Source organism: Arvicanthis niloticus, chromosome 26 (assembly GCF_011762505.2).
Source record: "Arvicanthis niloticus isolate mArvNil1 chromosome 26, mArvNil1.pat.X, whole genome shotgun sequence".
Classification (NCBI taxonomy): Eukaryota; Metazoa; Chordata; class Mammalia; order Rodentia; family Muridae; genus Arvicanthis; species Arvicanthis niloticus.
The window spans coordinates 25,363,811-25,391,772 of NC_133434.1; positions in this window are offsets into that span (position 1 = coordinate 25,363,811).

Consider the following 27,962-nt stretch of genomic DNA (forward strand, 5'->3'; position numbering starts at 1 on the left):
CTGGAGAAATAAGGGGCCAAGAGCTTTCTGTTTATTTCCAACATGGAGCTGGCACACAGCAGAATTAGCAGACGAAGAGATGAGGCTTGGGGAAGCTTTTACTCAGCCCTGCTGCTACAGATAACAAGAGTTCAGCCAACCAGAGGACTTTACAAGGAGGTGGCACAACTCAGAGGAGATACACTACACTAGAGGTCACAAGGAGTCCCATAGCAAACAAAAATGATCCAAAATTGAGCTACTGAGGTCAATGACTTCAGTACCAACATGGGTGGCATCATGTGACCAAAAGGGGTCACATGGCCATAGGGTTCCAAGGCCAGGGCCAGGCCTGGGATACTTGCCTGGGACACTGGCCTAGGTGATTCATTTTGGAAACAAAGAAACAGGAAGACTTAGAGGCAGTGGGGGTGGGGGCGCCTTATGAAAAGCTCCACACTGGGGAGGCAGGTGTCAGGGACTGGGCAGAGCCCAGATGTGCAAGCAAAGATACACCTGTCAGAGGAACAGGAGACTCCCTCTGAGAAGCAAGAGGCTTCCCAAGAGGGCGTTTCCTCCCTTGCTTAGGAAAATGGTTCAGAACTTGGAAATTGCTGGAAAGCATTCATGGAAATGTTAATAGCAGGGACCAATGAGCCAGCTCAGTCAGAGAGTTGAATGGATCCTGGAAGGTTGGGCCAGAAGGATGGATCTCTGAACCAGAGCCTGGCTCCTCGGCTCTGGTTCAGAGATCCATACGCGCCGCGCATCTGCACAGCCTCAGGTGACCCTTTGAAGGTACAGGACAAAGAGTGGAGATTCGGATGATTCCGGAGAACAAAGAACGGGAGTCACATTTACTGTGCCAAGCTTTACTGTCAACAACTTTAAGCTTCAAAAGAACCTTTTAGATAGTGGTGAAGTCCCACCTTGCAGCCAAGGTAACAGAGGCTCCAGCAGCCTGACTGAGGCAAAGGAGGCAAGATGGAGGAGGCAGGACCCGGTGGGCTGCTGCACAGGAGATCCTCCACGGAGCTGTGACGGGGCTGGACTCACACTCCTACCCTCGGTTGAGTTCCACCTGTTAGTAGCAGTATGACTTCAGGGAAATCGATTCGACTTCCCACACCCCACCTTTTGATTCCTAGAACTCAACGGGGTTGGTCTGCAGTGTGGAGAAGTGACTGTAACTTTGTCTGTCACCTACAGAACTTTCGGTGGCTGACAGAGTCAGAGGGCCTGAAGCTTCTTCCCTGGGGACCCCTGGGGCTGTGGTCAGTGGTATAGCCAGCGTATAGGCTGTTTCCTGAGGACTGGAGAGTGAGGCAGCTCATGGTGCAGCAGCAGTCCTGTCAGAGAGGTGGCAAGCTGGTGCTTTGGCATGCAGCCTAGGCTTGGGGCTGCAAGCCGAGGCCTTCCGGCCCATAGCCTCTAAGTGGCTGCAGATGTGGCATGGGACGATCCAATAGGCCAGCTGCTGCCGAGGGGTGAGCATCCCTGCTCCAGCTCACAGGGGCAGACCCAGCCTGCACATGGGCTGTGCTTCCTCCTCCCTGCGACAAGGCAGGTACAGGAGGCCTAAAGAGGACACTTAGGAAAGCCACGCCCACAAACAAACACGTGCTGCGCTGTCTTTGGGCTTGTAATTACAGGGGCTGCTTTACAGGGGCTGCTGGGAGATTTTTCTGGTCTTTCTTTTCCCCAAGAGGATGTTTGCTAATGAGGTCAGATAACAACATTGTCCCTGTCAAGGTGCTGTCTGAATAGCAAGCAAGAATCATGTTTGAAATAGACAGTGCGTGGTCAGGGTGCAAATACTTAAGGTGACGAAAGGTGGGCTAGGGTGTAGCTCATTTGTGAAAGCATTTGTCTAGTATGCATGGAGCCCTGGGTTTGAGCCCCAGCACCACAGAAGCCTGGCTTGGTGGTGCATACATGCATCCAGCACGTGAGAGGCAGGAGGATCAGAAGCTCATGACCATCTTGGAGTGCACAAGCAGTTCCAGGCCAGTGTGGACCTCATAAGACCTCAAATTTAAATTAAAAAAAAAAAAAAAAGAAGGAAAAAAAGTTTCTGGTACAAACTAGGTTTCCTTTCCAGGCTGCTATACCCACAGCTCTCATTAATATTTCTTACGTGGCTCCTGAGAAATTCTTTGCATTTTGTGAACAGAGGCTTACCTATGAGAGACGCCATCACACCTACGATATCCTCACTGACTCATGCTCTCCCTCCCATATCTCAAGAGGCCCTTTTTAAAAAAAAAAAATAATAATAATTTTATTTTTTATTTTATGTTCATTAGTACTTTTCCTGCATGTGTAAGAGAGTTAGATCCCCTGAGCATGGGTTACAGACAGTTGTGAGCCGCCATGTGGTTGCTGGGAACTGAACCTGGGTCCTCTGGAAGAGTAGCCAGTGCTCTTAACCACTGAGCCATCTCTCCAGCCCCATGAAGGCCAATTTTTATATGCTAAGGTTTCCCAAGGCTTTGAGTTATCCATCTCAGGCTAGGGTCAGCTCTTGGAGCTATCTGGAAGGAGACAGAGGCCAGAGGTAAAAGCACTGGGGGTTGCTGGCCAGCCAGCCTGGCAGACTTAGTGAAAGTCCTATCTCAGAGCCGTAAGGTAGAGAGAGGGGCTGGGGAGTGGCTCAGTAGAAAGAGTACTTACTCTGCACGCATGAGGGCCTGAGTCTCAATCTCTAGAATCCAACTGAATATGTCTGCTTGTGCCTGTTACCCCAGCAAGGGGAACGGAAGCAAGCAGATCACTGGCTAGCTGGAATGACAAACTTCCAGTTAGGTGAGGACCCTTTCTCAAGGCAATAAGACTGCGAGTAATCCCAGAGCTCCTGCATCGAGATGCGGAGTGGAACTAGAAGGATCACCCAGGAGCTCAAGGACCAGTGATCCTAGACACACACACACACGCACACACACACACGCACACGCAAGCACACACGCACACACGCACACATGCACACACACGCGCACGCACACGCTTTTTAAATTTTACATCCATACTACAGCTTGCCCTCCCTCCTCTCCTCCCAGTCCCTCTCATCCACACCCATCCCCACGCCCACCATCCAATTCTTCTCCATTTCTCTTCAGAAAAGGTCAGGTCTCCCATGGATATCAACCAGCCCTGGTTTACCAAGTTATAGTAAGACCAGGCACATCCTCCCTTATTGAGGCTTGACTCGGTGACCCAATAGGGAGAAAGGGTCTCAAAGGCAGGCAACGGAGTCAGAGACAGCCTCCGCTCCCGCTGTTAGCAGTCACACTTAAAGACCAAGCTCCACAACTGTAACACGTGTGCACAGGACCTGGAGCAGTGCCCTGCAGGCTCCCTGGTTAGTGGTTCAGTCTCTGGGGCCTGTATGAGTCCAAGTTGGTGGATTTTGTGGGTTTTCTTGTGGTATCCTTGACCCTTCTGGCTCCTACATTTTTTTCTTCCCTTTCTTCTATAAGATTCCCCAAGTCCCACCTAATGTTTGTCCATGGGTCTCTACTTCTGTTTCTTCAGGTGCTGGGTGAAGCCTCTCGGATGACAATTGGGCTAGACACCAATCTATGAGTAGAACAGAATATCTTTATGAGTCATTTCAATGACTTTTTTTTCCATTTGTGTTTGGTTCTATCTTTGGTCTCTGGACTATTCAGTCTGTTTCCTGGTTCTCCCAGCAGTGTGAGGGATGGGCTTCCTCTCGTGGCATGGGTCTCAAGCTGGACTAGTCATTGATTGGCCACTCCCTCAACTTCTATGCCACCTTTACCCCAGCACATCTTGTAGGCAGGACAAATTGCAGGTCAAAGGTTTAGCGGCTGAATTGGTGTCTCATTCCCTCCATCAGAAGTCTTGCCTGGTTATAGAGATGGCTGGTTCAGACTCCATACCCTTCATTGCTAGCAGTCTCATCTAGGGTCATCCTCATAGATACCTGGGAGTTCCCAGTTCTCTGGGTTTCTAGCTCATCACAGAGATGCCAGCCCACCATTCCAGTTGTCTCTCCCAGTACTCTCTCCCTTTGTCCTCTTGTCACCTGATCCCTCCTGTTCTCCAGATTCTTTCCTGTCCTCTACCCCCATTCACAATGTCTATTCCATTTCCCCTTCTTGGTGAGATTCATGCATCCTCCCTTGAGACCTCCTTGTTACTTAGCTTCTTTGGGTCTGCGGATTGTAGCATGGTTTTATTTTATTTTACAGAAAATATCCATGTATAAGTGAGTACATACCATGTTTGTCTTTCTGGATCTGGGTTACCTCACTCAGAATGATCTTTTTAGATCCCATCCATTTGCTGACAAATTTCATGATGTCATTGTTTTTAATAGCTGACTAATACTCCACTGTGTAGATGTACCACATTTCTTTATTAATTCTTCAGTTGAGGGACATCTAGGTTGTTTCCAGGTTCTGGCTATTATGAATACAGCTGCTATGAACATAGTTGAGCAAGTGTCCTTGTGGTATAATGGGGTCTTTGGGTAGGTAGATTAAATCCCAATTTTCTGAGAAACTGCCATATTGATTTCCAAAGTGACTATACAAGTTTGCACTCCCACCAGCAATGGAGGAGTGTTCCCTTTACCCCACATCTTTGCCAGATTGAGCTGTTGAGTTTTTGATCTTAGCCATTCTGACAGGTGTAAGATGGAATCACAGAGTCATTTTGATTTGCATTTCCCTCATGGCTAAGGATGTTGAACATTTCTTTAAGTGCTTTTCTGTGATAAGAGATCCTTCTATTGAAAATTCTCTATTTAGATCTGTACCCCATTTTTAAATTGGGTTATTTGGTTTGTTGATATCTAGTTTCTTGAGTTCTTTATATATTTTGGATATCAGCCCTCTGTTAGATGTGGGGTTGGTGAAGATCTTTTCCCATTCTGTGGGCTGCCATTTTGTTCTTTTGACAGTGTCTTTTGCTTTACAGAAGCTTTTCAATCTCATGAAGTCCTGCTCATTAATTGTTGATCTTAGTGTCTGAGCTGTTGGTGTTCTGTTCAGGAAGCTGTCTTCTGTGCCAATGTGTTCAAGACTATTCCTCACTTTCTTTTCTATCAGGTTTCATGTATTTAATTTTTTGTTGAGGTCTTTTATCTGCTTGGATTTGAGTTTTGTGCAGGGTGATGAATATGGATCTATTTACATTCTTATACATGCAGACATCCAGTTAGACCATTTATTAAAGATGTGTTCTTTTTCCATTGTATATTTTTGGCTTCTTTGTCAAAAATCAAGTGTCTATAGGTGTGTGAATTTACTTCTGGGTCTTCAATTGAATTCCATTGATCAACTTGGTCTTATGCTGATATCATGAGGTTTTTGTTACTTCAAGTTCTGTAAGAGCTTGAAAGTTAGGGGTGGTGATACACCTGGAAGACCTTTATTGTTCAGGATTGTTTTAGCTATCCTGGTTTTTTTTTTCCATATGAAGTTCAGAGTTGTTCTTTTGAGGTCTGTGTTCTTTCGAGAATTGTGTTGGAATTTTTATGGGGATTGCATTGAATCTGTAAATTGCTTTTGGTAAGATGGCCATTTTCACTATGTTAAATTTACCAATCCATGAGCATAGGCGACAATAATATCGCCTTGGATATCACAGGGATGTTTTGAGGACTGGGTAGTCATGGGGATTGCTTTGGGGGCTTGGAAAACATTGAGCTCCTGTGGTCTGAGTTCGAGTGTGGCAGGGAGAAAGAATGCCAAGGCTGCAGAACTTAGATGTACAGGCTATTCTCTGTTGACGGAATCTGGCTTCCACGTTCTGCTTACTAGAGATGCAGCATATACCCACCTGCCAAACTATCACTCTGGGTATGGAGCTGTGGCAGGCATGCCTTTTGGTGTCCCTGCTTGCCCTTGCAGACTCAGGCCATGTGCAGACAGAGGAAAGGAGGCCCATTGCCTGATCTCTAATGGGTTTTTGTTGGGCTCTTAGACTATAATTACCTAATGGAGACATAGCAGCAGCAATCTTTACTGGTTTCTAGCATCCAAGGAATTAATAAAGAGTAGGTAGGAATTTTTAAAGCTTAATTTAACAGTGCATAAAGCAGTAGCCCAGAGGGAAGATGGCTCTAGAGAGGTTGTGGGTGACCTGGCTACATGTCCTTACTTGTGGTGTACCACTCGCAGGCTGCCCAATCACCAGAAAAGCCTTTCAATTCTCACTCCAGATCCTTGAGTCCCAACAGCAGTACCTTTCCCAGCACAAAACCCAAGCTGTGTTTTTAAAATTTTTCCCATTGTCCTTGCTGGTAACATATGGCTAGGACACAGTCAGGTCCCATAGTTACAAGAGATGTGGACTCTAGGGGAAATGGCCATCTTTTCGTAGAGGCCAAGGGGCACGGTGGCTCTGGGGATGGTCTATACTCCTAGTCCTTAAAATGTGTTGTAAAGACCAGTCTGTTTACATTGTAAGAGTCAGGCTAGCCAGGGTTATATGCAGGATCCTTTCTCAATGAGACAAAAATTAAGAAAAAAAGAAAAAAGGAAGGAAGGAGAGAAAGAAGGAATGAGCTGGGAGTGGCACTACACACCTGCAATCCAGGTGCTGGAAAGTAGAGTCAAGAAGATGAAGAACCCAGGGTATCCTCAGCTAAGTAATGAATTCAAGACTGAGCTGAGACTCTCTCAAAAATACAACAGGCACTGTAGCTACAACAAGTATTTGTTAAGAAGTAGAGGGAAAGATGGAGGGATGGTGAGGAAGGAAGGAGAGAGAGAGACAGAGAGAGAGAGAGAGAGAGAGAGAGAGAGAGAGAGAGAGGAGAGAGAGCTGTAATGACTGTCCACTGTCCATGCCTATAACCCCAACTCTTAGGAGGTAGAAACAGTAAGATCTGAAGTTCAAAACCAGCCTGAGCTACCTGAGACTCTGTCTCAAAACAGATAAAAGCATTGCCAGAACCTCACCACAGGCCTTCTCTGTCTAAATGTGTGAAGGAGGTGCTGGGTCCCCAGGTGTGCTTCGTGAGCACCACAGATGCTTTTAATACATTCCAAAGACTTAAATTTTAAGTAAAAAGTAAAGTTTAAATTTTAAACTTTTTAAACCTAATTCTCATACATATGTGAGGCACTTCTTCCAATAAGGCCACACCTCCTAATCCTTCTAATCCTTTCAAACAGCTCCACTCCCTGGCAACTAAGCTCTCAAATATATGAGCCTTTGGAGGCCATTCTTATTCAAACAACCACATAGTCTAATACCAATAATATACTATTATCACTATCCTGGGGACAACAGACAAAAGCTAATGCTTTGAAGAATCCCTTATTTTTTGAGACAAGTTTTCTCACTGAACCTAGAACTCACTGATTCATCTAGGTTGGTATAAGAAACATAGTTTTAAAAGCATTTTGTGTGACTTCAAATAATATAATGCATGTGGGGTAGAAGTTTGCTCCCAGGCAGCTCTGATAAGAGTTAGGCCTCAGAAGCAGGCCCCTGTCTGACCACCCAGCACCTCTTATACCTAGCCCAGGATCAACCTTGATATGCCAATGAACTAACTCCAAAGTGATGTGGATATGCTAGTGAACTAGCCTCAATCTGGGAGTGCTGATATCTCAAGTTACTGCCCAATGAAATGGTACAAAAAAAAAATGGAACTTTGGGAACGGTCTATAGGATAGCACTGCCATATACCCTAGATAGGTTATCTCTGACCTCTGAGTTGATACCCATTAGCAAGAGGACTTGAGACTCAGTGACCATTGAATTGTCACTGGACCCACACAGGATGACTGTCAGCTAGTTGGCTTATGCTCTCAAGGACCTCCTGGTCTCAGTGCCATCCTTCTAGTCTGCCGCAGCTGACTGACTTCACTGAAGACATGAGTTGAGCCTGCAAGCTTCTGAAGCATCCTCAGTGGAGAAGATTGCCCAGTGGAATCCTACAACAGCACTTCTGCCCAAACAACTGTGAAATGTCTGTTTAACTTTTCTATTAGCACGGTAGTCTAAGGAATGTTTGTGTGAATAAAGTGAGCATATTAGAAAGTCAGATCTTGTGTGGACTTCCTAACTGCTGAGCACCTGACTGCCCATTGGCCCATGCTCTCCACAGCTGGTCAGTAGCAATCTCCAGCTATCCTCCTGTCTCTGCTCCTCCAGGACATGGATACCATGGCTGTCTTTCTATATGGGTGTCAAGTCTGATCCTAGGACCTCATGCTCACACAGAGGTGCTTTGCCTACTGAGCCACCTTCCCAGCCTCCCTTCTAAGCCCCAGTTCCTTCCCATTCACTGTTTCTTTGCCACCACCAAACGTGCCAAAAGACCACTGTGGAAAGATCCTCCAGATGGATAATATTCAAAGAAGCCTCTAAATGCCAAGGGACCCAATGGAAGGGACATATCTTAGCCTCCTTTCTCCCAGAGATCCCCCAATTCCAAGCACTACCATTCAAGTTTAAGACCTCAAGCATCAAGTAGGTACTCAATATTCCTCTAGCAAGCCTAGCATACTGACCTGGGAATCTGAGCTGGGAAATAAACATTCCATATGATTTTCAGAGTCTCTAATACCCTGCCCAGACACCCCTAATTGATGGGCAACAAGCATAGTGTTCCCACCTACCCATGCTGCAAACTCTTTCTATCATTTGAGATGGGTTGTCTGTCCTTGCTCCTGGGAAGGTCAGCCTTGCCTGGGCCTCTTGAAGAGTCTTCCTCCTTCAATGACTCCTGTCTCTGTTCATATCCTGTCTCTACAAGCCCACCCTCTTCTAGGTCTTAAAAAAACCCCAAACTGTTCTCCACCCTATACTACCCATCTCTCCCTTCCTTTTCCTAGGAAAATGTCTCCAGAGAATATTTGCGGTCACCATCTTCTGTCTCACTGGTATTCTGAATAATTCTGAATGTGAAAGATGCTACAGAGAGTGTACAGTAGAAAGCAATGTCATCACTCTCACGTGTGCCCATGTGTTGGTTGGTTTTTTTTGTCACCGTGACACAAGCTTTGGACATCTTGGAAGAGGGAACCTCAAATAAGAAATATGTCCATCATTTTGAATGGGAGTGAGGTGACGTGGATCTGGGAGGAGGCAGAGGACAAATGGAGGGCAAATATCATCAAAACATTCCGTATAAAGATTCTCAAAAAAAACCTTTTAAATATTATATTTTAAAATAATGTCTGAAAGACTCCTGTGAGAAGATGTGAGTATGGTAAATATGGACAACACATGGTCTTCCAGCTCTTGGAAGTGGAGGTGGGCGGTTGTGCAGACGAGCCAGCCTCCATACAAGAGATTCTAAGTAAACAAAAAGAAAAGCGCCAAGGCTGCTGAAGCTTCTGTAGTTCCTGTGTTTTTAATGTTCCTCTGAGAAGTGACCTGATAACACTCACACCCACCCTTACCTGTGCTCCACCAGAGGAATCCTTTCATGACTACCACACAAATTTTCTAAGATTCTCTCTTTGAGGCCTGGAGAGATGCCTCAGAAGTTAAGAGCACTTGCTGCTCTTGCAGAAGACCTGGGTTCCATTCCCAGCACCCACACTGGGGAGGAAGGCAGAATTGCAACCTCTTATTACTCTAGTTCCAAGGGATCAGATGCCCTTTTCTGGCCTTTGCAGGCACTGCATTCACATGGTGCACATATATACACTCAGGCATATATACATATACACATAATAGATTGTTTTTAATGTTCTGTTCCATTAAATATGAATCTGTATGGCTCTAACTAAATAAAAATCCAAATATCTGTTCAATGTCTCTTCTATTATTATCTGAGAGGTTCTCCATCACTCCTGGGTCATGCTTGCCCTCAGGCTCCACCGACACTGCCTATGGATTACTGTACTTCTCAAAACATACCCCTTAACTGTTGCTGTGGATCTCGCACTATGGAGAACCTCAGGACATCACTTGGTAGCTAATACATACTCACTAGCCAGATGGAAACTGTCTCCTGATTGGTTCCCTCCTTCCCCCAAACACACATTTTCTGTCCCTCCCTTTGCACACCAGCCTCTCGCCTTCCTGCTGCCTTCCCCGGTGGGTAATGCTCTTTCTTCTTCCCAGGTCTCCGTTTTTTTGGTTTGGTTTGTTTTCCCCTCGCCGTCTGTTTTCTAACCCTTCTTTGAATGTAACTGTAACTGTCCCTTCTCATCCATGCAATAAGAGTCCCCATTCTACTTCACATTTTCAGTCTCTGACTTTCTCAGTGGTTCACTTACTCCAAAATTAAAGCAATTCTACCTCAAATGGTCTGAAACATGTTCAGTGGAGATTTAGGCTGGACCCTGCTCAAATCTGCTTGCTCAGTATTTTCTAGTCCCCTTCTTCTACATGGCCCTTTAAGTCCCTTGCAGGAGGCAGCCATGGTGTCCACTTCTGAGAAATACTGGAAACACTCCACCTTTCATCCTTTTCTTTGCCACCTGCCTAATTCTGCAGGCTGTATACTTTAGTTATGAGATGTGGGTCTATCTCTGTGATCCACTAGTAGGCAGGGACATGTACTTTGGCATCCAGCCTTCCCCAAATCAGAGGTCATCAGGGCCGTATTCCCCAGCTGATACACCTTTCCAGTATAAACTAAAGTTAGGAGCCTATTTCACTGTCTGCTGTTCTCAGTGGCACCTGCACCATAGGTCTCTGTTCTTCCTGATGGAAAGCTATCCTTAGGTCTCACACACCATCTAACTGCACCACCTCAAGAACTTCCTCTTGTGCAGGCTCTAATTTCTTGAAGGAATTGTACATCAAAACCTCCAGCTCCCAGATTTGCTGCTTTGCTGCAATTCAAGGACTGGTGCAGTTGTGTAGACAGATCTGGATAGACACAACCTAATCTGAAAAGCATCGTCAGATAAGCCAGTGACTTGGGGGAACTAGGAATATAAAGAGGTTTGACTGGTGCTGTTTTTACTCGTGTGTCATGGCTGTGTCCCCTTCTGGGACAGTTTGCTGCCCTCTGTCTGCTCCTGGATTGTACTTTATTTGTCAAGGTAATGTCTTCCAGGTCCAATTGTTCCTGCACACTGCATCTACAAGGCTTTCAGTGCCTCCATTGGAAGCTCTATTTCCTTGAGGCCCCTGGACCAGGCAATGGAGACCCACCCAAACTTTCCCTAATACACGGCTCTCTTCTCTTGGAACATCACAGACGCCCTGCCAGAGTGATAAACAAAAGACAGGGCCCACAGATCACCCCTGCCCACGTCAAAGAAACTACTGAAGAAGAAACCTTCAGCCATCTTGGATTGGGTTTGTTTTTTGTCAGTCGTGACTGTGGACCAGAGAGAATCAATTTCAGGGAATTTACACAGAACAAATCTTGTCCCAGAAGCATCCCTGATAACACTGCAAAACACAACTCCTCATGTTTAGCCAAACCACACTGGGGGAATGGCATGACTGAACATAACCACTCAAAATTAAACATGCCTGAGTATCAGAGTTGTCACCCTGACAACCAAGATCCCAACATCAATTAATAAGGACTGCATTTGCACGGTGAGAGTTCTATGTCAGGAACCTCAAGAAAAGCCACCATATTTCATGTCAGAAACTTCAGGAAAAGCCACCATAGCCCATCCACTTCTGTGCCTTTGTTTCTGCCTTGGCCCCCCACATTGTTACAGTGTATAAAATAAACTCAGCTTTTTCTTCTCTGGCCTGTCTAGGGTGAATTCATTCACCACCTGCCAATCCCCCACTGTAGGAAGGGCTTGCCACAATAACTTATCTCCCTACAGGGAGACATAAAATTTGCCTGTCCATAAAACATTTTATTATTCAGTCTGAACATTATGTTTCATCGCCGTGTAGCATGTGTCTCATTATACCAGACACTAACATGTATCTGAAAATGAAATTCTGGAAGGTTGCCCTGGCTTACAGAATGCCTGCAGTGTGGTCTTGGAATGGTGGATATCTGAGCCCTGGCCTATGGACATGGCTGTGACAGCCGGCTCTGCATTCACAGAGCGCTTAGTTGGGGGGGGGGAGGGGGGTGAACTATGGAAAAGGTGGTGTGGATATTCCTCACTGTGCTAGCTGCTTCTCTGTGCTGTAGGCTGGAGAGGGAAACCTTGTAGTCAAAGTCAAGGGCAGTGTTTAAACCCTCAGTGACTAGGAAGAGAATTCTGTGTTAAATGAAATGGAGGCTGGGAGTGTTCTTCATGTTCACTGGCCTCTTTTTTCTTCTCTTCCCATTTTAAAATTCCCCACAACATTGTTCCTGGCTTTGCTCCGGGAACTGCTATATGAGCATGCCTGAAGATCACCTGGGGATCTTGTTAAAATGAGTCTGATTCCATGGGTCTGGGCTGAAGTACTGTCCTAGCAAGCAGCTGGCTGATGGCTGGCGCTGGCTGTTCATGGACCACACTGAGAGTACCATAAGGCTAGAAATACGTCCTCAAGTATGGTAGCCACCAAGTATATGTAACTGTGTAACTGAAATCCAGGGAAATTGCAAATGCAATTCATTTCTCACTGGCATTGGCCACACATTGGCTCTACAGCCCTGCATGTGGCTATGGAGAGGCTACTGCTGCTCCACAGAGCAGGGAGGTTGTCAGAAGTACTGCTCCCTAAGATGATGTGTTACTATCCCTGTCATGGGCCAGTGTCTCAGAACAAGGAAAACTCAAAAGTGAGAGTGTACTTCAGTTAGTAGCGTGCTTGCCTAGCATGCAGAAAGTCCTGGGTTTGATTCCCAGGATCGTATAAACCCGGTATGCTGGCACATAGTAATCCTAGCATTTGGAAAGTGGAGGCAATATCTTCACCTCCATAGTTCGAGGCCAACTTGGGTTTCAGAAGACTCTGTCTCAATCTCCCATCTCTGCCAAAAACAAAACAAAACAAAACAGGCAAAATGCCACGCCATAGTAACACACAGGTGCAAGATGGCATCAGGTGCACAGGAAGTGCTCAATCTAAAGCCGATTTGCATTTCCTTATCCAAGTCCATTTACTCCACCGTCAGAAGCTTGGTGAGCAACTGTCACAGCAGAGTCCTTCTGCAAGTGGGGGGGATGGGAGCAGGGAAACTGCCAGAGAACTAAGTCAGTTCTTCACAGATTGGAGCAATCAAGCAAGCAATGCAGCCCAGCTCCCTCCTCTTATACTGTTCTGAGGCCCTGCAATTGCTGCAGCAACTCAGCAAAAAGTTCTCCAGCTGGGGAAGTAGGGCGGCAGGAGAGACATTCTCCAAGAATGCCTTTCATGTGGACCCAGAGCTGTCATTTCCCCAGCAATTCTGTGAACCAGGACCTGGGGGGCGATTTCCCAAAGCACAGTTGCTGTGCATGTGGCTGGCTTTAGAGAGCACATAACAGAGAGGCAGGGGCATAACCGTAACCAACGAGGGCAGGCCCAGACAAGCCTCACTCTTCCTTTGTTCATGGCCCTGCAGGGTGGGACTAGCCCCAAGGATTAGAGCAGCTTGCTGTCAGGTGGGTAGCTGCTGGCTCCAGGTGAAGCAACAAGGAGCAGACACTGGTACTGACCCCGGGCTCTAATAATTCACAAGCCTCTGGCCTAGTTGACATACAGTGATGACCCTGTCTCTCACACTGAGTCAGCACGAACTCCAGCCAACCAATGGATCCACAGCCGTAATTCAGATGGAAAGAACACTGAAATATGAGACTTGGAGAAGCTGAAGTCAAAATCTCCCTCTGGCCACTACCACCTTGAGCTCAGTCTCCTGGCCACTTTGGATCTCAGTTTACTTTTATATAATAAGAGAGATTCTTTCTCTCTCTCTCTCTCTCTCTCTCTCTCTCTCTCTCTCTCTCTCTCTCTCTGTCTCTCTCTGTGTGTGTACCTGGTGTTCAATAAATGTTGATGTAACCCTCCCATATTTAAGAGATACCAGTGATCATATGTTGACATAGTTCCTGTCCTCACTAACCGGATTGTGTGGACAGAAAGACAAATACTAGTCAGTGAGTCACATGAGACAATGCACAGTGACAATGGCAGGTTCAACAACAGACTGTAGTGAGAATCTGCAGCAGAGGACCTGACTTCCCTGAACAGAGCATGCTTGAGGTGAACACTCAGAAGTAATGGGGTTCAGTAGGCAGATAGAAGAGGGACAATAGTCCAGAATCCAGAAATAGCATGTGCAGAGGCTCTGTGGCAAGAGTGTCACACAGGGAGTCAGTCTAGATAATAGACTCAGGGCTTGTGGTGAGAAGAGAGCCTGGAAAGGGGTGGAGCTAAAACTGTGCTGGACGGTAAAGGCCAAGCCAATTATATACACTTCCAGCCAGGAGCTTATGATTCATCCCAATGGGATAACTATTGAGTTTCTGGTCAATATTCATGGGTGTGTCGGGTCTATTATTGCATCTTGGGCCATAGCCTATAAGAAATTAAGGCAGTGTCAAACTTATCCAGTTGGAATTTCTACAAACCACCAACCTCTCAATGTATGCACAGCCCAACTGCAAGGAATCGAGAGCAAGTGAGAACCAGCTTCCAGGAAGGTTCAGGGTGCTCAGGGGAGAGTGAACCCAATCTGCCTTTTTCCTGCCACATCTCTGTGAATCACATCCATTTGCTTCTGACTGCACAAGTGGTTTGCATTAGGGGGACCATGGTCTTGTCTTTTCTGCTTTTATTCTTTCCAGATGAGGCTAGACCGGCAGGCCTAGCAGGATGGAGGAGTGGGGTGATTGATCGGCAGCCAATCCAAGGAGCCTTGGAGAGGTCAGAGGGGAGTATCTAGCCTCAGGCTAAGGGAGGAGGAACCCCCTTTCAGCCCATTGGGGTACATCTTCATTCTGTCTGGGTGTGTCAGCTTCAGTCACAGTAGTGACTGAAGAGGGAACAATGGTAATAATTCTTTAGCATTGAGCAATCATCCTGTGGGGAGAATCTAAGTTCACACACTCGTCAATAGTCCTAAATGGACTCAGTTTCACCTGGGAACCCCATTCTAGGATGTGGGAGGAATTCAATCTTGGTTAGTTTGGTGTCTTTTTTACCCTGGATTGTGCTGAACCCCAGAGAGAATTGTGAAGAAAACGGGCATGGGATGATTTCTTACTAAGCCTTGCTTCTCACGAAGCCTAGGAGATGGCCCAGTGAGTAAGTAGCTTACTATGCAAGTATAAGGACCTGAATCCCCAGCAAAAATCCCCTAAAAAGCCAGGATGTGACTGCACATGTCTGTGGCCCCAGCACTGCAAGGGGCAGAGCCAAAGAGATATCTGGAATTTGCTGGCTGCCAGCTGAGCTAATCAGGCAGTTCTGGGTTCAATGAGAGACCAGTCTCAAGAGAACAAGGTGGAGAATGATAGAGAAAGATACCTGATGTCCTCTACTGGCCAACACACACACAGAGAGACACAAACAGACACACACACACACATGCACAATCACACACACACACATGCACAATCACACACACATGCACAATCACACACACACTGTCTCTCCTTCTCTCTCACACACACACATACTCACACACACATTCACACACAAACACACACAAACACACACACACACACACACACACACACACACACACACACACACACCGTTATATACCATAAAGACTCTCTCTTCTGCCCAGCAGCAGCACAGGTCTTTTTCCCAAACCAGTGGCTTGTCTTTCTGAGGCCCCAGGACACAGGGGCCACACCATGCCATTCTTAACCACATAGGACCCAAAGGTGTCACTATCAAGCTGCACCAAAGGGGCATGGATAAGGTGTGAATAAGTTCCTGCCACCGGCCTGGAGCCCATAGCTCCCAGTCTCCTTTCCTACCTCCCAGCCATGATCTGTTCCATCTGAGGAACTGAGAACTCACTCCCACTCACCCTCACCCCCAAGCTGGTATACCCAAGACTCCAGGGGTTCTGCTGTGTCATCCATCCCCTCAAGTCTTAAGGGGACAATCTTTGGGCTGGTAGACTCAGGGAAGAGCCAGGGCAGAGGGATGGTTAGAGGCCGAAACTAAGATGTCAGCTGCTTTGTCAAGTACTGAATGAGGACTCTGGTGGCAGTGTTAGTGCCAGAAGCCTGTGACTGCCGTGTGGGGCCAGCTCCACGCCACCCCCTCTGAGCTCAGATTGAACTGTAAGGCCTGTGTGTCAAAGGAGAAGCTGCCAAAAGTCCTTGCAGTCACTGTGTCACAGCCAATTGGCCCAGCCCAACATGGCCTCCAGGTGCACTGGTCACCTCAGACACTCTGCTAGCTGCTAAAATGGTTCCTGTTATCTCTGAGTATACACTGGGATTTTCTTGACAAAACATAGTTAGATTAAATCTTTGGAAGCAGTTTTCGTGGAGATTTACTTTATTCTAGCCATACTGCCTTCTTGCTGGACCTTAGAAGCTTGTAATCACCCCCGGGCCTTTGCACATGCTATTCCTTAGGCTCAGAGGATATTTCTCTTACTAGATAGCCGTGTAGCTTCAAGCAGTTGATCAATTGCCATCTGACCAGTGAGGCCTTCCCTGACCAAACTATTTTAGATTGTTTTCCCACCCCCTCCTCATTCTTTCTTCTCTTTCTCACCAGATTCTTCTCAAAAGCACTTATTTCTAGTCATCCCATCTACCATTTATTGTTTTCCTCTTGTGGAAGGATTTGATTCTGTCCATTGGTCATGAAGAAAGGAAAGGTAGAAGAGATGGGAAAGGATTTCCCAGGAGCTTTCTGTCTCTTTCCCACTATATCCATAAAGCCCTAAAGCACAGAAAGGTTAGGTGCCTTCATCAAGAACACACAGCTATTCAGTAGAAGGCAATCTCTTTTTGTTTGGGTTTTTGTTGTTGTTGTTGTTGTTTTGCTTTGAGATAGAGTTGAACTTAGCACTTTGCTTTAATCTCAAAGCTGTCCTCCTGCCTCAGCTTCCCAAGTGCTGCGATTACAAACGTGCACTTCCACGTTCAACTCTTGGTTCTTTCTCCACATTTGTTGATTGATTGAGTGCGTGAGTGTGTGTGTGTGTGTGTGTGTGTGTGTGTGTGTGTGTGTGTGTGTGTGATGGCACACATGTGGAGGTCAGAGGGCAACTTTCAGAAGTCAGTTCTCTCCTTCCATCATCTGGCTTCTGTGAATAGAATCAGGTCATCAGCTTTGCCATGGGCTCCTCATGATGCCAGCACCCATAAGCCTTTTCTTTCCTTTCACTGTGGGACCCCTTTCACCCTTCCCAGTATGGCTTCTAGACTTCTCCAGGAAACCTTTGTTGGTACTCTGGGTTGAGAGCTGTCCTTCCTGTGAGCCACAGTTCACACAGTTCCTGCCCATCGAAGCTCTGGACACAGCACGTTTCATATGTGGTTGTTTCTATGTTAGACAACATGTATGTTGAGAGCCAAGCTCGGTCTTGGCACTTGTGTCTGTAACACCTGCACTCCAGTGTTAGAACTTGACTGTTAGAACTTGTTAGAACAGGAAGATCAGGAGTTTGAAGCCAACCTGATCTACAGAGTATGACCCAGTCTCAGGGAGAGCACAGGACAGAACATCACCACCCTCTGTCAAGGTCTCTAAGGGCAGGCCTATTACAGAAGTTGACAGCTCACAACCTCCTGGGTTCACAGGGGGTATCTGGCTTGCCTTACTGAAAGAAAAAACAGCAGGAAAGGAGAATGGGGTGTCAAGCCCATTTTTAATTAACAGTTGCAAAACAGATCTTCCCAAGTGAGCTATCTTTCTGTCACACTCCCTACCACATGAGAGGGTTTTACTGAATCCAGATGCTCCACCCAGAGCCCAGAGAGGTTGAGGCCTCGGGAGGTGATGAGCCCCTGCATGGAGCGTACTGCAGGGAAGAGCAGCAATGGGGTGTTTAGTTTGGATTTCACATAAGGAGCTGACATAGTCAGGGAAAGTGACTCCAAGCCTGCTGGGAAGTGACCACGGCCAAGCCCTGAGCTTTCTGCTGCTTTCTTGTGTGGCACCACCAGGCACCAGGACATCGCACCAGCTCAGGGCAGAAGGGTGAGGCTTAGAGATTCTCACTGAGAGGAGTGCTGAAGGGGGTCCTACTGGGACTGAGTCCAAGGATTCAGGGAGGCTCAGACCTTACCATAGCAACACCACGTGTTCACACAAGGATGGGGCTTCCCTCTGCACTGAGACAGAGAGTAGGTGAGCTGACTGGGGTCTCAAGGGCTAGAGGGCTTCAGCCAAACCTAGTTCTCAGGTTCCCTATCCGTGGTGCTGTTACTCACTCCTGCCATTCTCAGTCAAGTTAGAGCCAGGGAGGAGTCAAGCCACCTAGAATTTTGCCTACTCAGTTTTTGTCTGGATAACTGAGCCATCTGACGACCTTGGTGGGTACTGAGGCTTGGTTGGATGACCACAGAGTCCCTGTATACCAGTGTATATGACACCCTGTGTTCAAGTCAGTAGAGTACTTTTGCTGAGTACTTTTCCACATCCTGTCTCATGCCCCTGCTTTAGTGAGCCACACTGGGGGTAACTTGAGCATATGAGACCTCAAAGCCTGCCCCTACAGTGACACACTTCCTCCAGCAAGGCCACACCTACTCCAAAAAGGCCACATCTCCTAGTAGTGCCGTGCCCTATGGGCCAAGCATTCCACACATGAGTCTATGGGGACCATTCCTATTCAACTCCCTCCACAATATTATCCCTGTGAAGTAGTAAGAAATGTATTTCTTATGTTATAGGAAAGGCAACTGTGGCCCAGAGAGGTAAAGTCACTTGCCTAAGGTCACAGAGAAAGTGAGAGAGGCAGTCTGATACCAAACTTTTGCCCTCCCTATGCCCTGTGTCTAAGGAAGATAGCCTGAAACAGCACAGGGGTTGATGTCCCATATGAATCTCCTGAAAAGCTATGAGGAGGCCAGGGAGCTTGAGGTTTGTGTGAGAATATGAGTTCAAATCCCCAGTGCCCACATAAAGAAAAAAAAAAAAACTAGACATGGCCAGACATAGTCCTATAACTCCGACACTATGGGTGAGAGATCAAATCTTTTAAGTTCAGACTCCATCTTAGAGAACTTGAATTCAGGTAAACTAACAGGCCGGTACCTAGCATTGGTTTCCAAGTTACCCTCCCCCCAACAAAACACAATTTCTAGGCTAACCCCAACAAATTCAGTGTCTCCGAGTTAATTGCTAAGTCCGTGGGTCTCTCAGAAAAGACAGGGAGACCCAGGGAAATAAAAAACAACATACAGATCCAGGCCTCTAGGGAACACTGGCCAGCATGAGGCTCAAGGGAGCAGGTCAGGCTGGCTGGTGGAAGCTGCCAGAGTCCTGTTTAGCCTTAGGCTAGGCTGGAAACCGGTCCTGCTAAACAAAGCCTTACACAACCATCCCATTAATTGCATTAACCCAGAAGGTCAAGCTAACTCATTCCAGCCTCTATGGGGCTCTGGTTGGAGGGGACAGGAGAGGGCAGGCGCCTGACTTCCGGGGCCTGGTGTCCATGTTGATTTCATTAACTCTGAGATTCCTGCTTCCCCTGGGCATGGCCTCCCAGGCCCCACCCCTGGTTGCTGCCTGTTGTCCCCAGAAAAGCCAGGCAAAAAAAAAGGAAAGGCTCTAGGGTAGAGTTTAGGATGGTAAGAATACTGACGCAGAGTAGCCAGGTTAAATAGTATGGGGCTGCAGATAATATACATAGACCAGGTTGGAAGTGCTAGCCTCGGGTCCAAAAGCCTGAAGGTAAGGAAATAGCCTATCAGGTTCTTGGGATGAGACTAGGTGACTAGCTCAGGCTCATGGCATAAAGAATGCCCAGGACTCATCTGCCAAGGGTCTGTCAGCTATGGGAAGGGCAGGGTAAAGGCCCTCAACAGGACCAAATTGTACTAGTGCATTGGGACTGGAGGGCACAAGGAAAAGAACTGACTCAATAATCAATAACTAAATAAATATGATGGGAACTTGGGAAACTGCAATAGATTGGTTCAGTGTAGTTTCTGGACCAACAGCTTTGCTATCACCAGTGAACTTTTAGAAAGTCAGATGAGCAGAGCTAGGAGATAAGTCAGTGGGTAGAGTTTAACATGCAAGTTCGAGGCTGGAGTTTGGATCCCGAAAACCTACACAAATGCCAAGTGTAGTGACAACACAGACCTATAATCGCTCCTATGGTGAGATGGGCCCAGAGACAGGAGAGGAGAGTCCCTGGTCTTTTTGGTCAACTAGCCTGCAATACACAGCAGTGGACAAGTGTGTGTGTGTGTGTGTGTGTGTGTGTGTGTGTGTGTGTGTGTGATAAATGGTATGTGTAAGTGCAGGCATATATGTGTTGCTACACACATGTGAAGGTCAGAAGGCAACTTTCAGGAGTTGGTTCTCTTCTTCCAACATGGGGTCTGTTGTCAGGTTTGTGTGGCAAGAGTTTTTTCCTTCTAAGCCATCTTGCCAGTCTGATCCTGATCTTAAACCAAGTGGAAGCTAAGGGCTGATACCCAAGATCTTCCTCTAACCTCCACGCACTTGCCATAGAAGCACAGGCTTGCATTCACTCATGCAAATGTTCATGCACACACAATATACAACACATACACAGAAATGCAGATTGTCAGGGCTGGGGAGATAGTTCAATCTATAAAATACATGCCATGCAAACATGAGAATATGAGTTTGAGCCTCAGTAACTTTGTAAGGGGAAAAGGTGGGAATTGTGGTGTATGGTTGTAATCTCAGTTCTGGGAAGACAGAGACAGGAGGATCCCCCACCAGCCTAGCCCATTAGGGAGAACTCCAGATCAACGAGAGATCTTGTCTAAGACAATCAGATGCAGGTCACCTCCTGAGCAGTGACATCCAAAGCTGTCCTCTGGCCTCCACACACATGTGCAAACATGGCATCCATAAAAACACGCACATAAGCACATACGTGGGCACACATTAAGCCATGCTTTAGACCGAAGACCAACTATCAGATTACCTGAAAGTGTAGGAAGAATCTTGGGTTTCGCCCCACTGCTGTCTGAAGTTCACTAAGACTTAGAGGGCTCAGTATACCTTCCAGTTTGACAAAGGGTACACCTGAGCCCTCATGCCCTAGCACTCTTTGGTTTGAGTGAGGATAGGACTGCCCCCCTCTAGGACCAGTGACAAATAGATGCAGACAATAGGAAAAAGTGGGCCACACAGCTCCAGACACAGGCAAGAGCTTTCCTCAGCCTTGCACGAGTCCAGATTGTTCCCAGAAAATGTCACCAAGAAAAATAATGGTCTCATCAAGCCTGCAGCATGCTCAACCTAGATGGTGTGCAGAAAGCAGATTGTAAAGGCAAAAAGACAAACAGCCTGACAGGCACCATTCATAGTCCACAGGAGACAGCCGGAGAGGCAGGCGGGCTCCTAGCACTCTGTGATACGGCATGATTTAGGAAGTCACTGGAGGTGGCGGCAGGCACGGAAAACCTGCAGAGACGCTCCTGGGAAGGCAAAACTGCTGAGACAGGAGACAGAAGCTGTGGACCTGTGACCTCTCCTCACATCTGGCCAGCATGATTTGGGTCCTTCTGTCCAGGGAAAGGTCTGATGAATTCCCCAATGGACGACAGGAGACTGCCCTCGGGAGCCCAAAGATGGGCTAAGAATGGCTTTACCCTCCTGACAGGTGGGTCTTTAAACTGGGTGTCCTATTCCATTTCATCAGAACTGCTGAGAAAATGCTGGCTTTCTCCCTGAGAGGCTCTGGCTAAACACCTTGTGTGTCATTTTCTTTTCTTTGCTCTCTCTCTCTTTCTTTCTTTCTTTCTTTCTTTCTTTCTTTCTTTCTTTTTCTTTCTTTCTTTCTTTTTTCTCACTTAACCCTTTCAACAAGTCTGTGACATAGGTCTCACTACTATAGATATTAACAAGTAGATTACTTATTAAGTGCCAATATGAATTTATCAGTCTACATATGGAGAAACTGAGACTACAGAGAGTTAAATCACTTTTCAAAAGTCAGCTAGCTAAAAAGATGAGATTAAAGAGTCCAGACATCCTGTGAACCTGAGTTACTACAGAGTCTGGGCTCTCCCATACCTGCGCCTTTGTTGCTTACAGTGTGGGGTTGAACCACTGTGTGCAGTACCATTTGAAGCTTTTGATACAAGAATGTAAGTCCTCCTCCTCCTCCTCTTCCTCCTCTTCCTCCTCTTCCTCCTCCTCCTCCTCTCCTCCTTCCTCCTTCCTCCTTCTTCCTCTCTCTCTCTCTCTCTCTCTCTCTCTCTCTCTCTCTCTCTCTCTCTCTCTCTGTGTATGTGTGTGTGCACGCATGTGTGTGCATGTGTAAAACCCAGGACTTCACTCATGCTAGGTAAATACTTTTTTTACTGAGTTCCATCCACAGGCCCACATCAAGCACTCTCCATGTTATTTTTGAGACAGGGTCTCTCACTGAATCCAGCTAGACTGGCAGACTGGCTAGCCAATGAGCTCCAGCGATCTCCTATCTTCACCTCCTCAACCTCTAGCATTGGAGTTACCAGCACTGCTGCACACTGATTTTTTATGGATGCTGGGGCTATAAACCTAAATCTACACATGTATAGACTAAGCCAATCCCTCAGCCTGGCTCAGAAGTTTTCAAAGTTGCCTTTATCTAGTTTTTTGTCACTTTATCTAATATTTGCCACATTCGGTGTCTTCCTATGAAGTACACAGTGGGGTGATGATTTGCTTTAAAAGTATCAAATCAAAGTATCCATCAAATCAAATACTATGGTTTTATAGATGAGTAAACAGAAGGATGGAAAGAAATGAAGATGTTCAGAAGTTCCTCAGCCAGTCAAGTGGCGGCTGGAAGGCCCTCCACAAAGCCACTTTGTTTCCAATTTACTGGGGCAGCTGGCCTTTTCAGTCATGCTTTCTGTTTGGCCATGAATGATACCCACAGGTTCATAGGTGTGAACACTTGGTCCCCAGATCCTGGTGCTGTTTTGAAAAGTTATGCAGTCTCCAGAAGGCAGAGCCTTGCTGGAGGAAGTGATCACTGAAGAGGGGCTCTTCAGGTATGACTGCCCAGCCCCACATCCTGGCCCTGTTTACTCTCTGCTTTTAAGAAAGATTTGATGTGAGCTGGTCCTTTATGCCTGGAGTCCAGTGCCTTCTCAGCCACGATGGTTGTATCCCTCTTTCAGCTGTGAGCCTAAAGACACCCTGGTCACAGCAACAGCAACTAAAAAGTCTTCCAAATGCCTTGAGTCTAGATGAGTGACTCAAACAAGCCCCCAGAAACTCTGGGGGAAGGGATTCCCTTACACACTGCTGTGTTTACTAATGCTGTGAAGCTTGTGACTCTGGACCAGAAGTAAGGGATGGCTGTGGGGAACAAGTCAGCTTAGAAGGGTCCAAAAGACAGACTAGGGGGTGTTCCCACAATGTAGAGGGTAGAACCTCCAGACCTCACCTCCTGAGGTAGTCCCAGCCATGCCACCCAGGCTCAGACCACCATCCACCTACTCCACCCGTTTCCTAGGAGACACTGGAGAAGGGTCATGTGCAGAGCTGAGTGGAAAGAGCTGTTGAGTGCAGGCCCACAGACCACACGGAAGTCCACTGGGAAGTGGTTCCATCACAGCAGCTAATCTGATGACTGCTGTGTTTTAAGAGGAGAGATTGCTGTCTCACAGGCTGCAGTGCATCACCAGGGGACATTCTTAAGCAAGTCATCAACTTTTCAACCTAGGGGTGATGCCTGTGGTCAGACCTGTCTGTTCTCACAGGCCACTGACTCAAGCCTTTCCCTCCAAGGCATACATGACTGACAGTGTTTATTCACACATGCTTAACCTACTCCCAAGTGTATATGTTCCCCTGGCAGGCAAATATTTCAAAGAGTAATAACATTGCTAATTGTGTGGGAAAATCCAGCAGCTGACATTTGTGTGTTGCTGGTAAGAGGATAAATGGGTGAACAGATACAGACACAACAGAGAACAATCTAGAAGTGTCTGATGAAACGAAACTTTTTTTTTTCAAGACAGGGTCTTAAACTGTAGCCTAAGCTGGTTGGTCATGAACTGGCAATCATCCTGTGTCAGTCTCCCAAGTGCTATTTCAGAAGCCACCATTGTTGGCAGAATACTGCATTTCAGTTGTATTTTCTGTAAGCCTGAAATTCCATCGTCCCTGCAGGGTGTTAGTAACTGTGAAAACCTAGAAATGACTCGGGGATCCAATAGGAAAAATGGCAAAGCAAAACATATTATCATCACAATGAGTTAAAGCTATGTGGCCTGAGGGTGGACTTGTACTCACTAAGCATGAAGCCTGTGTTCAGACTCCAACACCAAAACCCAAAGAGCTGTGTGCGTCATTATAGATAGATGTCAAAATATACTGCTGAGAGCTAGCAAGATTGCTCAGCAGGTAAAAAAGGCACTTGCCTCACAAGCCTGACGGCTTGAACGCAGTGGTCAGAACCACCTGAGAAGTTGTCCTGTGCATCTACATTTGCTGTGTTTATAAAAAGATAAGGAATATGTTTTCGTGGATGTGTGGTAAGGTATGAGGGAAAGGGGGTGCCTCTGTGGGCCCATGCTAAGGCATTCCTTCCCACTGAGGGACCAGCCACATGACAGTATAATATAGAATAAAGTTTATTCAGGGCAAGGTGAGGGGAGTTGAGAGGGTAGTAGAGACAGAGAAAGGCAGAGAGAGTAGAGGAGTAGAGAAGTAGAGGCCAGCTATGAGCATGTGGAGAGAGATGGGAGAGGGGACTGGGGAGGGAAGGGGGAGGGGCTAGAGGACAAAGCGGGAACAAGAAGGCAAGAGCAAGAGAGAGCTGAGGGGGCTAGCAGCCCCTTTTATAGTGAGTCAGGCCTACCTGCCCATTGCCAGGTAACTGTGGGGTGGAACTTAGACAAAATGCTAACAACACGTACACATGTATATATGCACTGTGAAATGCAGGCGTGTGTATGCAACACATATACAGATACTTAATAAATAAATGTAGAAAAACTTTTAATGTACTGTTAAAAGCCTAGCCTGATGGTTAGAGTTTGGTGGTCTGTGGTAGAGCGCTTGCTCTATGCATAAGACCCTAGGTTCAATTCTCAGTAGTACAATACAGTGTGTGTGTGTGTGTGTGTGTGTGTGTGTGTGCATACATACATAGTTATATGATATCAAATTAAAATCATATATATACATATGTAAATACATATACATATATGTATATTTAGACCAGGCTGCTCTCTAACTTGCTACATATTTGAAGATGACTTTGAACTTCTGGTCCTCCTGCCTCAGTTTCTCAGGTATAGGATTATAAGTATGTACTGCCATGCCTGTTTTGTTAACTTGATTGTTTAATTTATTTGATGCTAAGGAGCAAGCCTAGGGCTTCATTCATGCTAGGCGAGAGCTCAGCCAACCAAATTATACCCACAAACTCTGCTTCCATAAATTTCCAAGTAGGAAACTTAATTCTGTGTGTTTTCCATATGTGTATATATCCATGATGTTTAAAGACAAAACCTAAGGACAGAATGAAAGGACTGTACTGTATCCTTGGTAGTGATTATCCCTGGGGTAGGAAATGGAAGTAGAATGAGTCTAAAGAACAAAGGTGATGTCATTTCCCATAAGGCCATCTGATATGCCACCAGGCCTCTCCGTTCACTTGTATCCTGAACACATGACCATTCACTCTGCCTCAGCCTCTAGTACAGCAGCTGATGCCCTGAAAGCCTGAAGTTCCCCTGCAGTTGACCTGTTACCTGCCACATCCTGTATTCTTGCCATCATTTCTGGACTTGAACTCAGTTTCTGACAACCAAGATGTGATCTGCTTTCCTGTAGAGCTGCCTGAAGCTGCCAGGTATAGAAAGATTGTTTTCAACCAGAACAACTCCTCTAACTTCAGAGGACATCCCACAGAGTCTGGGATGTGCTTGGTTGTTATACCTGGGTAGCAACCGAGCTAGGCAGTGCGGGTCAAGGGTGCGGGTCGCTTCACATCCTCCACTGTGCAGGACTTCCCACTATTAGAGTCATCTGGTCTCAGAGGTCAGTATCGCCAAATCACCAAGTGCCACTGACTGGTACTTAGAGAAAGCCATGCCGGCATAGGAGGCGTGGGAGGGCAGGGGGAGGAGCTGACAGAGAATAAGAATAGCAAATAGACTCTAATTCCTTTTTTGAGGTGGGTCTCATGAATTTGATTCACAGTGCTGAGTAACAGCAGGAGCCATTCTGACCTTTAACCAAAGCCCCGATCCCCATACATCTGTGACTGCTTCATCCTGCCTTAACATGCTTCAAAGCCTTAGTTATTAAGGGCTAGACATCTTCACGACACACTTCCACAGCATGCTCTGGACCAGCAGAAACACGGACTCCAAGAGCTCCGTGGACTCTAGGTGCACTCTGCCTCACATTTGGGCGGCTCTGAGCTCAGGATGCACCTGATAAATGGGTGGTGCTGCCAAGTGACCATGACCAAAGGAAAGAGATTGGAGACAGCAGGGAGGATCTTAGTGTGTCTGTCTGCTGACTTGAGTGGTTTTGGAAAATAGGGTTTTACTATGTAGTCTGGGCTGGCCTTGATCTTTTATCCTTTTGTCTCATTCTCTCAAATGCAAGAATTATAGATATATGCCACCATGGCTTGGGAAGATCCTTTTCTGAGAAATAGGAGTGTGTGTGTGTGTGGGGGGGGGAGAGACAGAGAGATTGACTGAGAGAGACAGAGAGAGAGGTAGACTGAGAGAGAGAGAGAGAGAGAGAGAGAGAGAGAGTGTTTGTTGATAGCTTGGAGGAACATGTCATATAGGAAATGGTTGTTACTGATGCTTGGCAAAAAAGTGATGGGGGGGGAGTTATGGTGTAGACATGAAAGGTCTCCCCAAAGGCTGCTGTAGAGCCTTGGTCTCCCTTTGGGGGGTGACTGGCTCACAAAAGCCACTGCTAATGGCTTTATAATCCAGTGGCTTTGCTAAGAAGTGGAGGAGCTGAGACCTAGAAGAGAAGGCAACCTTGGTGAGCATGTGTCTGAAGTATGTTGGATCCCCCTCTTCTGCTTGGCACTGTTCTAGTTGTTTCTCTTGTTGCTCTGACAAGAACATCTTAAGGGAGGAAGAGTTTGGTTTTGGCTTGTGGTTTCTGAAAGGATACAGTCCAGCCATCAGGTAAAGGCACGTACTCCCAAGCCTGATGACCCAAGTTCCATCTCCAGGTCCCGTGTGGTAGACGGAGAGAACTGACTTACGTAGAGTGGGGGCCTGGCTGTAAAGCATGGAGGGCAGCCCCTAGGGATTTACTTCTTCCAGTGAGTCTCCATCTCCTGAAAGTTCACAGCCTTCCACGAGAGTACCAGTTGTCAATCAAATATTAAACATATGAGCCTGTTGTAGATGTAGTAGATGTTGCTGTCATAATCAGAACCTATGATAACTGTCATAAAGTAAGCAGCTCCCTTCCCCCAGGCCCTTCTTATGTTTGATCTCAACAACGGGCCAGAAACAATGGAGTCATGTGACCACAGTGTTGAAACCTCGGGATCCGGGAGCAGAGATGTTATGGTGTAGACATGAAAGTTCTTTTTCTTTTTAAAGAAAGGTCACCCTTTTCTTTTTTTAAGTTGATTTACTCAGGCATTTTTCACAGCTAACACAGGTGCTGAGCCCTCCTGAAATGCATTCATTTTGTTTCCGTTTCCCCCATGATGCAATTTATATTTATTTGTATTTGACATATTCTAAAACATTGTCTAACAAGTCTACAAGAACTCTCTTTTAAGTATGTGGCAAGAAATCAGAAATATTCATGACTTAGTTGGCAGTGTGTCTTCTTCATTTAATGGTGCATGGCGTAACGGTGCCTTTTAAAAGCAATGACATCATATTTGACAAGCCGTGTGTAACAATCACACTCACTGTCAATCACTGAGTCCTCATGATGATCTAACCAGTCACCATGTATCATCTCACTTAATCCTCTCAACAGCCATATTATTTACACAGTATGATTATTTATACTTTTCTAATAACCAATGGAGAAGCAGAAAGGTAAGATAATTGGCCCAAAAGCAA